Source organism: Sorex fumeus, unplaced genomic scaffold (assembly GCF_029834395.1).
Source record: "Sorex fumeus unplaced genomic scaffold, SorFum_2.1 ptg000037l, whole genome shotgun sequence".
Lineage (NCBI taxonomy): Eukaryota > Metazoa > Chordata > Mammalia > Eulipotyphla > Soricidae > Sorex > Sorex fumeus.
This window is the reverse complement of record NW_026606094.1, coordinates 1,609,010-1,622,474: the sequence shown is the minus strand read 5'-3', so window position 1 is coordinate 1,622,474 and position 13,465 is coordinate 1,609,010. Positions and strand designations below refer to the sequence as shown.

At 45.7% G+C, this 13,465-nt stretch overlaps 1 protein-coding gene across 2 annotated transcripts in view; it reads left to right on the top strand.

The window, feature by feature from the left end:
- The first annotated feature begins 5,202 nt into the window (after positions 1–5,202).
- CALU (calumenin) overlaps positions 5,203–13,465 on the top strand; it is a 33,216-nt gene continuing 24,953 nt past the window's right edge. For both annotated transcript variants that reach the window (XM_056118284.1, XM_056118283.1), the window contains exon 1: positions 5,203–5,298. The gene's annotated coding sequence lies outside the window, so the exon portion shown is untranslated. The remainder of the gene's footprint in view (positions 5,299–13,465) is intronic.

Here is a 13,465-nt window from a genome sequence, read left to right as displayed (position 1 = left end):
TATTTTTGCTTTTTGGGTCACACCCGGCAATGCACCGGGGTTACTCCTGGCTCTGCACTCAGGAATTACTCCTGGCGGTGCTCGGGGGACCATATGGGATGCTGGAAATTGAACACGGGTCGACCGCATGCAAGGCAAACTCCCTACCAGCTGTACTATCGCTCTAGCCCCCTCTTCATAAGGTTTGGGTTGCGGCTGTGAAAAGGTTCCTGGGGGAGGGTAGTGGGACATGTTGTTGGGAGACAGAGGGGATTTTTCTCTTATTTGCTAAGTGCTTGGAGCAATAGCACAGCGGTAGGGCATTTGCCTTGCATGTGACCGGCCTGGCCGAGCCAGGTTTGATTCCTCCATTCCTTTTGGAGAACCCAGCAAGCTACCGATCTCGCCTGCATGGCAAAGCCTGGCAAGCTACCTGTGACGTATTTGACATGCCAAACACAGTAACAACAAGTCTCACAATGGAGACGTTACTGGGCCCACTCGAGCAAATTGATGAACAACGGGATGACAGTGCTACAGTGCTTCAGCACTACAAATACCAGCTTGATTTCATTAGTATATGACAATATCCTTTGAAATGTTGGAACACCTCTTTGGTGCATATCAGCGATTTCAAAGAGGAAATGCAAACTCAGAGGTTTGATCATAGGTAAACTAGAGGTTCTAGGCTCAGTAGAGGTAGAATCAGAAGATCATATATTGAGGTTGTGACTCATTGCACAGTCCATGGATCGGCTGCTTTGTTTAAGATGCACACCATTTCATATCCAGTAAAAACAGTCTAGGGGCTAGAGGGGACAGGTCGGAGGGTTTAGTATGACACTGTGTGTGCCGGAGGCCCATGTTTTACCCAAGCACCCCATTGTCCTCCAAGCAGCACGCCAAGAAAAGCTCCCAAGCACTGCCTGGTGGGGTCCAAAACAAAAGGGCCCCGTCAAACATTGAGTAATTCGAGATAAGTGACTCAACCTTCCAACTGGAAATGTTTGAAGATGTCTTGTTTTAGGCACCTCCTGTTAGATATTAGGTATTATACCTAATATTTCGGTATTAGGCTAATCTCCTATTGAGGTATTAGGATACACTAAGATGGGCCAGGGAGAGAAGTTCAGTGGTCAGGGACACACTGCCTGGAATGCACCAGGACCAAATGTAGAACCCAGCATCACACACATGTCTTCCCCCAGCACTGCTAAGTGTGGCCCCGGTAGATCCCAGTACCACCAGTCCCAAACAGCACTGTGCCTCTGGAGACTGAATAGTCCAACTGGTTGTATGAGTATCACCAAGAGTTGACCCCCACATCCTCCTCCTCCCCCTCCAACCTAGATTTTGGGCTCATTGTTACACCACTGCACATACACTCGACCCCTCTGTGTGTTTACAACTTGATTCGCTTGACTAGTTCCCACTCCATGCCTGCATTGTGCCACCACACATGCCTAGGGATATGACATATTATCTCGCCTCAAAGTCACAATCACAAGTCTTAACAAGGGCCCTTAATGTTGCCTGGGGGTTGTTCCATGTTCCCCCTTCTGTGTCTTCTCTACTGAACGGCTGTTTCAAAGCACAACCCCCTTTCTCAAGCCCCCAGTTATCTCTGATGACCCAGTCTCCCATTTCACTGAATATAGCGATAATTGAACTGCAAGCTTCCCATCTGTAGTGGTTCAGGTAATTCTGTCAGATGAATCCCAATATGTCTATGGCATGAAATAACCCATAGCAAATCACTTTTCATAAAAAGTTCAAAACGAATGCTCCTGTTTGGTGAGTGTCTCATCCAAAGGAATCTAGTTTTGTTTCATCCTGTGATGCTGCCAATCTAGGGGGGGGGTGGGGAGGGAGGGAGGGAGGGAGAGAGAAAGAGAGAGAGAGAGAGAGAGGGAGAGAGAGAGAGGAGAGAGAGAGGGAGACAGGAAGAGAGGGAGGGAGAGCGGGCAGGCCTGGAGAATCAGACAAGATAGGTTTGTGTGGCCAGTGGCCAGTGCTGGAAAAGTAGACGACATTTCTGCTTCCTCTTTCTTTGGCCAGGACTTGGTTACATGGCTGCACTGTGTGTGATGCTGGGGAAAATAGTCCAGCTGCATTTACAGGGTAAAGAGGAATCTATTGTTACTTGGTCAGTCTCTTCCACACTTCCCTCATAATAAAAGCTAATTTCCTTAAAATGGTCCAAAGGCTATTCTTTCTGTTTGATCTGTGCTCCCGCCACTCCTCAAATTCCAAATTCTGCTTCAGCCTTTGCCCTTGCTGTTCCCTTTTCCTGAAATATTCTTTACCACTTTCCAGTGTTGACTCACATGTCATCCTCTCCTTTACCAATGACCCTCTGAATATTGCAGTGCTATTCCTAAAAGGCCCCACCTCCCTGTTCTTCCTGCCTCCACTCCTTCTTTACAGCTCTCCTCCTAATGCTGTGCATTTGCTTCGTGTTGTTGGCTACCTATCAGAATAAAGTACCATGAGGGAATTGGTCCATGTTGTCCACTGTTCGATTCCTAATAACTAGAATAGTGTCTGGCACACAATATCTCCATCTGAACTTTGCTTGAAGAACACCCACTTTTCGAGACTAACATCTTAAAAGAAAGTCCCTCAGTGCTATTTTGACGGAAGCCAGAGCTAGATGGGCATGGGGTATCTGAGGTCACATTTGTTGTGTGTTACCCCTCAAGGTCCTCCTCTACGAGTCTTTTAGCTCTGAATTACTCCACCAGTGGCCAGCTGACCAACATCATTCCTTTAGATGTTCTGCCATCACCTTAGATTAACTGTTGAACTTCATTTCTTCTCTTCCTACTTATATAGCTCACTCTCCCAGTTTCCTCTCATTAAAAAGGTAGTCACTAAGACCAGGGCTTCTTTTCACATGTTGTAATATTCATATTTAAGTGAAGTTCATGCCCTTATCCAATGACCTTATCCAGTTTTTTCTAAGAGCTGCTTAAACAGTCGATTGAGACCTGTCCTGTAACTGAAGTGGAGGTGGGGGGAGGAAAGAGAGTCACAAAACATTTGGCTCCAGTAAAAGTTTCCTGAGTGCCCAAGGACCAGCATCAATTCCAAATCCACTGCATCATGAATCCAAAGGGACTCTGAAAATGTTTACCTGTGTTATAGTTCTCACACCAAAAGGGATCTCGAATGGAAAAAGTTTAAGTCCTGTTCCAAGACCTTCCAGGAAGGTTTGCTCTCCCAGGAGGCTGTAGTTTCCCAAGGGGAATCTTAATCCTGGTTGCTGGACCAGCACTTAGCACAGTACCTAACTTCGAGAAAGAGATCCTGCTCTATGGATAATACCTGAAGGAAACCCTATCCATCTCATGCCACTTCCTATGGAAGGGCAAACTTAGAAACCTCATTTTGTGTTTTAGGCCACACCAGGCTGGTGCTTAAGGGTTATTCCTGGATGGATGCTCAGGGTTTTTCCCCAGTGATGTCAGTTCCCCAGTTGCAGTCTAGAAACCTTTAGAAGGCCACCCACAATCCCAACTACCTTCTGTTCAGGTTCCTTGAATTGTTAAGCCCCTCCATTGCCTAAAGAAACAACCAAACAAGCTTTCCCTTAATGGGCAGGCTCCTTAGTAAACCTTCCTTGCCCTCTAACAACACTATCCCCCACTTGTCCTTGTTCCTCTTAATCCTTTTACCAAACAATCCATTCAGGAGTTCCTGATACAGCCTGAGTCATCCCCTAGAAAATACTTTCTGGGATCCGCCTAAGATTGCTGTGACTCCATTTAATTCCAGAAGCCTTAGGTCTCAATCTCTCTTCCTGGTACTTAAATAGCAAGCTAACTTGGTTGTCTTTACTGGATTTTGACATATAGAGGCTTGATGTGCTGAGAACACAATCAAGTTATATTCTGTCTGTATTGCAAACAGGAACTCTCAACAAGCACTCTTTAAAACTTCATGACTGACTCAGAAAGAACAGGAGGTAAGGTGGTATCTTGCATGCATCTGACCCTGGTTCTATTCCTTGCATCACAATATATGCGCCCTCAGCCCATCTAGGAGTTATCCCTGAACACAGAGCCAGGAATAAACCCTGAGCACTATAGGGTGTGGTTCTAAAACAATAAAACTTCATGACATGAAAAGAACTTAGTGATTTCCTGGTTCATTTCCAGGACATGCACATTAGTACGCTCTCTCTAGTGCTTTCTCTCTCTCTCTCTCTCTGCATTGTATTATAGGTGAAGAATGAATAAGGCAAAGGTGTACCCAGAAAATCAAAGCGCTAAATTGCCAATCAGCAATTGGCGGACCATGCAATTTACTCTATCCTAGGTTAAAAACCTTTAAACCTCTCAGTTTTATACCGGGAATTTTTGATTTTACATCAACAGGTTTTATTAATGCACATGTATCTAAGAACAAATAAGTGATTACATTTTGTTTAATAAATTGCAATTCTTCAAAAACCAAAAACAAAACAGAACAACCACTTTAGCTATCCAAACTGAGCTCATATGGATAAAAGTAGAGTTTTGCGTTTGCTGCCTCGCTTGCTGGTTTGTTGGGGAAACATAGTAAAGGCAAATAAGAGGAACGGGAAAGGTTTTTCCAGCTCACGTCTTAACCGGATTTCTCTAGACCAGGATTTCTAGACAAATCTGAGGAAAGAGCTTGTTTTAAGACGTGGAGGTCCCTTGGTGAGAGGTCAAATATGAGGTCTGATGGTGGCTTAGTGTCAAGACATGGAGAGAGCAATGGAAGAGGAAATCAACACTGAAGCCACAGTGAAAAGCATCCTGAGGTTTAGGTTTCATCCATCCCACCCGGGGGCTAGAGAGAGAAGCTGGGACAGTCCGATTAATTCGACCGCGGGTGCGGGTGGGCTTTAAAATAACTAATAGGTTGGTTCACTACTAAGCTCTAACGAGGCCGAGTCACACGTTGCAAGCAGGGACGTGGCGGCCACTGGGCCGCGCCCACACGCCCCCAGCAGTACAGCGGACGGGACCCGCCACCACCGCAAACGCCCAGTTAACAGGAGCAGGGCGGGAATCCGGTCCACGCAGCTCGGCGCGCTCGCGGGGACGTGGCGCTTTCCAGCCAATCCCCGTTAGGCGATCGCGGGACCAATGGCCGTCCGGGAAAGCGAAGCGTCAGCGGCGGGTTTATTGGTGGTTGGTCGAGAGGCCGCCGGCGAGGCGGATAGGGGCGGGGCGCCGAGCCGCTTCCGGTTGGGTGGTGCTTGCGCGCGTGAGCGGAGCCGGTGGGTGAAAGCGGCGGCCGCAGCGGACCGGGGCCGTGTGTCTGTGTGCCTGGGCGCCCTCGGGAACGGTAAGTGCGGCGGCGGCGCTCGCCCTGGCCCGGCCCGCTCTCTCGCCGCTGTTGGGCCTCGGGTCTCCCGCCGCGGCGTGGCTTTCTCCTCCCGGAGCGGGAACCCCCGGGCCCGAGGCCGCGCGCTCGGGGTTCCGGGCCTGGGTCCCGGCGGACTTTGGCTCCTGGCATCGTCGCATCCCGTGGCGGCCGCGTTCTCGCGCCTGGCTTGGGTCGGACCCCGCCGCGTCTCCGAGCCCTGCGGACCCCTGTAAATTCTTGCCCTTTTTTTGAAGGTCGGTGAAAGCGGGCATCGTCCTAGGTGTCAGCCTCTGGGCCCCCCACCCCCCACCCCCAGGCCTCCGCTTGCAGCCCTCCCCCCCACTCTCCCACCTCGCTCCAAGGCCAGGTCCCGAGAGCTCAGGGCATGTGCCCATGGCAAGGTTTGTTCACCCACTTGGAGGGGGGTGAAGCATTCAGACAACAACGGGATTTGTTTTAATTTTTAACTTTGGAGAATTTTTTTTTAAAAAAGGAAAGTCCGTGGCTTTTCGGTGTTAGGCATACTTGAGTCAGCACCGGAAACTAGTTGTTGGGTTTTTAAATTTTTATTTCTTTTAAATTCTTTATTAAGGAATTGTGTGGCTTCCTTGATGTCAACGCAGAGCCCCAGCCCCTCGCTCGGATGAGTCTATTGGCTGGCAGCTCTCCCAAGTGAAACTTTGTTCCCTGCAGTTACCTCTGCTTTTAGGAGAGTGGTGTTTGCAAGTTTGGGAAGGCGGCTTGCCGCACCGACGGGAAAACAAACAAAACTCCCCTTGTTTTCCTGCTGAAACTTTAGGGCCATTGAGCTCCGAATTCTCGGGAGGAAAAATCAAAAAGCCCTCGAGAAGGGTTTTTGAAAATTAATCGCATTGACTCTTGGTCCCGCGCCGTAGATTGGTCATAAGTGAACTTGAATTAAGGTCACCTCTCATTTGTTTGTTGGGAAAGGGAGGCCCTTGTAATCTCTGATAAACTATTATTCTCTGCCACAGAATGGGACCCTGTTGGACCCTATCTGGTACTGCAAGAATTTTATGGCGTGTTGGGCAAAGGAAGGTGGGGGGGACATTAACTGGCTAGGGCACTTGTGTGTAGACAGGAGGAGCCTGCCTGCACCTGGTCTCCCAGGGATTGGGGTTCTCCAGGAGGATTCTTCCCGAGATACAACTAGGGGCACCTGGCTCTGACCTGAGCCCATGAGCCTCAGCTGGGCGTTGCAGACCAGCTCTTACTCTCCAGGGAATGGAAGTTGCAGTTTGTCAGAGATGTATGGAAACAATTTGACCTCCCTGTAGCACTTAAATACATTGTCCCAGTGTAGACAATCATTCTTTTGGTAATAGCTGGGGTTTTCTGTGACCTGGGTGTGCCAGGACTGTTGGAGTAGTTGGCGGAGAACGACGGGAGATGTTTGCAAGACTCTTAAGTTCCTAGATTCTCTCCAAACCCAGAGGTCCTCAAGCTTATTTTGCCGATCACCACCCCCCCTTGTGAGGAAAAAAAAAAGGAAGAAATCACTCAATGCCCCTCCTGGAAATCTCCCTATCTTCTTTCAGAGAGCCCCCCACCCCCACCCCCACCCCACCCCCAGTTTACCTGAGGATACTGCTGCCCTCTGGATAGTTCTGCATTGTACTCCCCACCCCTCTGGGAGGGGGTCCGTGAAGCTGGTACCTCCCACTTTGGAAATACTGCTTTAAAACTCTTGAAGTATGAATGTTGTTGATGCCTGAAGTTTATGTTTTAGAGTTGAAACAGCTGAAATAACATTGTGCCTGTTCCTGGCTGATGGCCAGGTCCACCCAGTTAAGAGGAATTGGGGGTTGGGGAACTGGAACAGGCAGAAATACTATCCAGCTAGTCCATTGAAATACATTGGTATGGAAAACGTGTAAGGCACTGTATTAGGGACGGTCGGCATTAATTTATATTAGCTGATGTCTCCTCCTTCCAGAGCTGTAGACTTCTATTACAGGAGATGCAAGGAGACCAGTTCAAGTAGCCCATTGGACATTATTATGGAGTGGTACAAACAATTTTGTATCATTGCAGTTTTCAAATTTATGTGGCCTGTCATCTTCTTTTCAGAATGGGGGGGAGTAATCACCCCTCGAACTCTACACCCCAGGCCACTACTACCCTCCCTTCGGATTATTCAGGCGCCCCCTACTGGTGGTGTCATCCACTTGGTGGAAATACTAGAAGAATCTGTACAGATCACTTCTACCTGCAGCGACCATACTAGTCTTTTCATTTTTTTTATAGGCATTTGGCAGGAAATTAAGTGAAATTAAGTACCTAAATCTTAAGAACTTGGGAGCCGTTGTGATATTACAGTGGGTAGGGCGCTTGCCTTGCCTGCAACAGACCTGAATTGGATCCCCAGCACCCCATATGGCCCCTTGAGCTTTCCAGGTGTAATCCCTGAGTACAGAATCTGGAGTTAGCCCTGGTCACAGCTGGGTGTGACCCACAAAGGGGAAAAAAAAGCTTAATTTTATGTATGTTATACATTGCAGAATTAAAACTAGAAATACAGTTCCTGTTCCGATATTTTGCATGATGTTCTTGTGACAATTATGTATTAGTTTCATCAGCCAACAGGAAATAGTCTCCTAGAATTTCTTTTTGAAAAAATTTTCACTCTTTAGAAAAATGTGTTTATTTTTGGTGGTTGGGGCTACACCCATCACTCCTGGGGAACTACCCGTCAGTGAGATGCTCAGAGGACATCAAGGATGGAATCCAGGCCTCATTCATACAAAGCCTGCGATAATAGCCCTTTGAGCAAGTCCCTTGGCTCTTTTTAAAGTTTGTATTAGGTTGCTTTGGTTATAAAACTAAGAAACCTGAGTAATAGTTTGTCTTTCTCAAGTACCTAAGTCCACTAGTGGTACTTGTATTAATATCTGTAAGTGAAGAGCAGGTAAATGTTTCCCGAACTTTTTCTGATGGCCCATTTCCAGTCTTGTTTCCTTCCTGTATTCCCACTGACCTACTGGTTAACTCTCCATTCTACCATTGCCTCCTACGTATAGTGATTTTCACCTTTGGCCTTCTTAAGTATGAGGCCTACAGGGGGTTATATTGCCCTTGCTTGAGAAGCACTAAGGTAAACCAGCCACGTCCATTTGCTTTCCTAGATACCATAAACCTGAGCCTTCACACAGTTAAATTGTTAACAGACTCTTCCCCCTCAATCTCAATTGAAGTAGGCACACTAGCAGTGAGATCTTGCTTTGCTGCATTGTAGAGGAATGTTTCCCCCTCCCCTCTCCCCCGAATATCCAGCTCAGAGAACTGGAATTTTACCACCACACCCATTACTCCCACTTATTAACATTGAGCAATGGGTCTTTGAATAATTGTAGGATCACCTCGTATTAATATTCTTTTTTTTTATTGGTGAATCACTGTGAGGTGCAGTTACAGACTTACAAACTTTCATGCTTGTGTTTCAGTCATACAATGCTCGAGTACCCATCCCTCCACCAGTGTCCATTCTCCACCACCGATGATCCCAGCATCCCTCCCACCCCTCCACCCCATCCCCCCTCCCCACCCCACCTCTGTGGCAGGGCATTCCCTTTTGTTCTCTTTCTCTTCTTTTGAGTATTGTGGTTTGCAGTAGAGGTATTGAGTGGCCATCGTGTTCGATCTATAATCTACTTTCAGCGCGCATCTCCTATCCCAAGCAGGTCCTCCAACCACATTTTACCTGGTGTTCCCTTCTCTGTCTGAGCTGCCTTTTCCTCCAGCATGTGATGCCAGCTTCCAGGCTGTGGAGCAAACCTCCTTGTACTTATCTCTGTTATTCTTGGGTGCTAGTCTCCCATTCTGTTACTTTATATTCCACAGATGAGTGTCTCCCTTTTTGACTCATTTCACTTAGCGTGATACTTTCTATGTTGATCCACTTATATTCAAAGGTCATGACTTCATCTTTTCTAACAGCTGCATAGTATTCCATTGTGTAGATGTATCAAAGTTTCTTTAACTAGTCATCTGTTCTTGGGCACTCGGGTTTTTTCCAGCGTATTAATATTCTTAAAGTTTAACTTAATCAAGACATTACGTTTCCTGAAACCATTTACTTTAAGTGATATTTGACCCATGGGTTTTTTGAACAAATTACTGGGAAGGAAGAGGAGAGATGCTATAATTAAACCTTCCAAGGGAAATTTTATTTGACTAATTCATTTTTAGAACTCATCATTGCTTCTGAAATGAAAGTTTATGCCATTACTATTTCCTCCTTATAAATTACTGGCAAAAATAAGTCGGTCAGTCATTGATGATATTACAAAAGGATAATAATATTTGCTACTCTGAGCTGGCCTTTTGTTTGTATCTACTGGCATGGTGCTCTCCAAAGTAATAGACAAACCACATAGGTAATTTAAACGTCTGTTGAAAATTTAAAACAGGTGAAATAAATTTTAATCATTTAATCTAGTACATTTGCAATACCCTTTTTATTGGCCACTCCATTGGTGCTCAGGGCTTATTCCTCACACTGCACTCAGAGACTCAGAGATCACTCCTAGCATGCTCAGGGAACCACCCAGGTCAGCTGCATGCAAGGCAAGTGCCCTAGCCCCTGTACTATGGCTCCGGCCCTAAGAATACCATTTTTAAAATATAAAGTATAAGTACCACATGTTAATTCACTACTTATGTTCAAGTACTTTATATATAGTACATGTGACTGCTACCTACTGTACAGAGCAGTGTAGACTTAGGTTTGAGGGTGGGGGCCTACACAGCAGTCCTTGCAGTGCCAAAGTATATGCTTGAGTCTTTTGAGCCCTCTGGCATTAACTCATTCCCTTAAAAAATTTTTAGTGGAGATCATGCTCAATTCAGTCAGCTTAATCAATGGCTGAATAAATAGCAGTACCTCCTACATTAAAGGTAAAGGTAAAGGCCCTCCCGTTGATCGTCGATTTGCTCGAGCGGGCCCAGTAACGTCTCCAATGGAGACTTTGTTGTTACTGTGTCTGGCATATCGAATATTCTCGGTAGCTTGCCGGGCTCTCCGAGAGGGGCGGAGGAATCGAACTCGGGTCGGCCATGTTGGCCGCTTGTAAGGCGAACGCCCTACCCGCTGTGCTATTTTTTTTAAATGTTAGCTTTGGAAGAGGGACAGAGTTCTGAAGAGAAAAATTTACAGGTTATTGGGAAAATGGGGTATGATAACATTTTTTCCACAATTGCTGATATACCCTCTAAAACAGGAGGTACTTTGCAACTTCAATGGAAAATGTATGGCATCCTGTATTAAAACAAAAAACAAATACAGCTTTTTTTGGGGGGGGGGATGATGGGGATGGGGTCTTGGTCACACACAATGGTGCTCAGGGCTTACTCCTGTCTCTGCCCAGGAATTGCTCCTGGCAGTTCTTGGGGGACCATATGGGATGTCAGGGATTGAACCCCACTTGACTATGAGCAAGGCAAGTGCCCAACCTGCATTACTATATCTTCGGAATGGGAAATACCTATTTGCTCTATTTCTACCCACATCCCCCAAGGAATAAAATAGAAATTAGAGGCTTAGATTATAATGCATAAAACATCTGGGCTATAATCCAAAATTATTTAGCAAAAGTATTAGGCGAACATGGCCCATTCACCAAAAAAAATCAATATGCCCAAACCCGCCGTGCCAAATTTTGTATTGAATAAGATCAAACATCTGCTATAACTACATTTATGATGAAATGGAAAATAATACCACTAATAAATGACGGTATAAAATCTCAACAGAGAAATATGCCAAGATTTCTAAAGAACCAAATGAAAGTACAAACTCTGGGGCCAAGGAGATAGTCAAGTGGTAGCATGCGAGGCCCGAGTTTGATCCCCCAGCACTCTTCCCTTCCCCCACCTTTCAATGTGGCCTGTTATTTAAAAATACAGTGTCTGAAATTTTTAATTCCAAGCTTAATACAGTTGAAAGAATCAGGAGTGAATCAGTAAACTTATTAGTCTTCGATCTCTGTCTCTCTCTCTCTCTCTTTTTTTTTTTTTTGTTAGCTGTCTTTCTGATTTTAAGTATACAGTTAGTTTCTTTTCCTTTCATAGAACACCCTTAAGGATTTCCTGAAAGTCTGGTTTAATGGTGATGCATTCCTTTAACTGTTGGTTTGCCACCTAGTGTTCTTGATTGACAGCCTCTTCATTCAGCACTTTGTATGCGCTAGTGAGTTTCAACCACTGGTCAGCACTGGTCAAAAGGTTGAAAACCACTGATTACATTATGCACTTCCTTAGAAGCTGTGGAGGATCTGTTGAGAAATCTTCTGTTCATAGTCTCATAGTCTTTTATGTGTGACTGCTGTTAGAATTCTCGTGTGTGTGTGTGGGGGGGTACGGGGGGTTCACACTAGTTGTGCTCAGGAGTTATTCAGGGATTATGCAGTACCAGGAATTGAACCTGGGCCTCCAGCGTTCAATACTGTGCACTGCAACCCTTTGAGCATCTCTTTCTCACCCTTACCTGTGGTTTTTACCATTCTAATTATGTGTCTTGGTTTAGATCTGTTCGGGGTTTTGTTTAGAATTTATTGAATTTCCTAAATCTAAGTATCAAGTTTTCATTATTGGCTTTGAAAATTCATAGCTATTATTTCTTCAAATATATTTTTTCCCTCATTTTCTCTTGTCTTTCTGGAATCCTTATGCTGAAAATGTTCCTTTCAGTATTGTCCTATATAACTCTTACATTGTCTCATTTTGTTTTTTGGGGGGCGGGGGGGGCAGGAGAATTTCCCATGTGCCGTGAATCAAACCTAGGCTCCTCCTGCAAGGAAGGCACATCATCCAGTCTGTTGCGTCGTCTCCCTCACCCTATCTTTGTTGTTTTTAGTCTTTTGGCTGATTTTTTAGCTGGTTTCTAGTACATTATCTTTAATCTTAGTGATTCAGTTTTCAGTATCTGTTCTACTTTTGAACTTCTGTTGTGTATTTTAGTTCATGTACTATATTCTTTGTTCTTTGTTTCGACTTTCCTCACTTTTTTTTGTCTTTGTTGAAGTTCTTGTTATTTCTGTTAGCATCATTAGAACCACAGTTTTGGTGTTTTTAGCTGATCATGCATAGCTCTTAGTGAGGCATTAGGAGTTGTTTCCAGCCTGCTATTATGACCCCTCAGAGTGAGTTTTATCTTTATATTGTTCTGTGCAGACCTGGCTGTTTCAAAATTACCTGAGGGCACCTTTGTGGCGAAGTCACCAGTGTCCAAGTAACTACTAGCCTTCCAAGGTCACGCAGACCTGGGCAGTGGCTGGGGAACTCATGATATAATGAGTATGCCTCGGTGATCAGTTGGTGACAGAGCTCAAACTTGGGAGCAGGGAGCCGAGTCTGAATGACCATAGGGAGCACTGCTTGTAGTGGAACCCCTGAGCTAATGAGCTGTGCTTTGGGAAATCTGCAGAATGTGTACATATCAGATGTGAACTGGCAAAGGCTGGGTCTGTCTGCTAGGAAAAAGCACTCTTGGTTCTTGTTTCCCAGCCATCATCTAGTATTTGCTTGCGGGTCAGTAGAGTTCTCAATTTCTCTCCGGGTCTGTTGTTCTGAGGAATGAGATCCAAACTTGGCATCCACCAGCACTTCCATCTGCAAGATTTAGAGAGATCTAAAGATGGTACCTGCCAGTGACTCTGGCACTTGTTTGTAGTACCCTTTGCTCTGTTGCTTCCTATTCCAGCTGGGAACCACCAGAACTACTACCAGCAACATGAGGAGGAAAATATGGACCAGGGTTCCAGCTCAGAACCTCATAGGTGCTAGATGTATGCTCTCTCAATTGAGCCACCTCCCTGGCCATAAGGGGCAGATTTTTACTACCCGTTGCAGACAAATGAAGTTAGTAGGACCATTGGTTTTGCCCTTCAGGTGGTCTTTGATGATCTTTTAGGCATCATATCAGGGTATATTGAAAGCCAGATTTCAGGATAATGCATGGCAAGGAAGGAGAAACGGTACGGACAACTCCTAGAAAACATGTTGGGAATGAAAAGAGAGCAAGGGGCCGGAACGATAGCACAGCGGGTAGGGCATTTGCCTTGTATGCAGCCAACCTAGGTTCAATCCGGCACCCCATATTGTCCCCCAAGCACCGCCAGAAGTAATT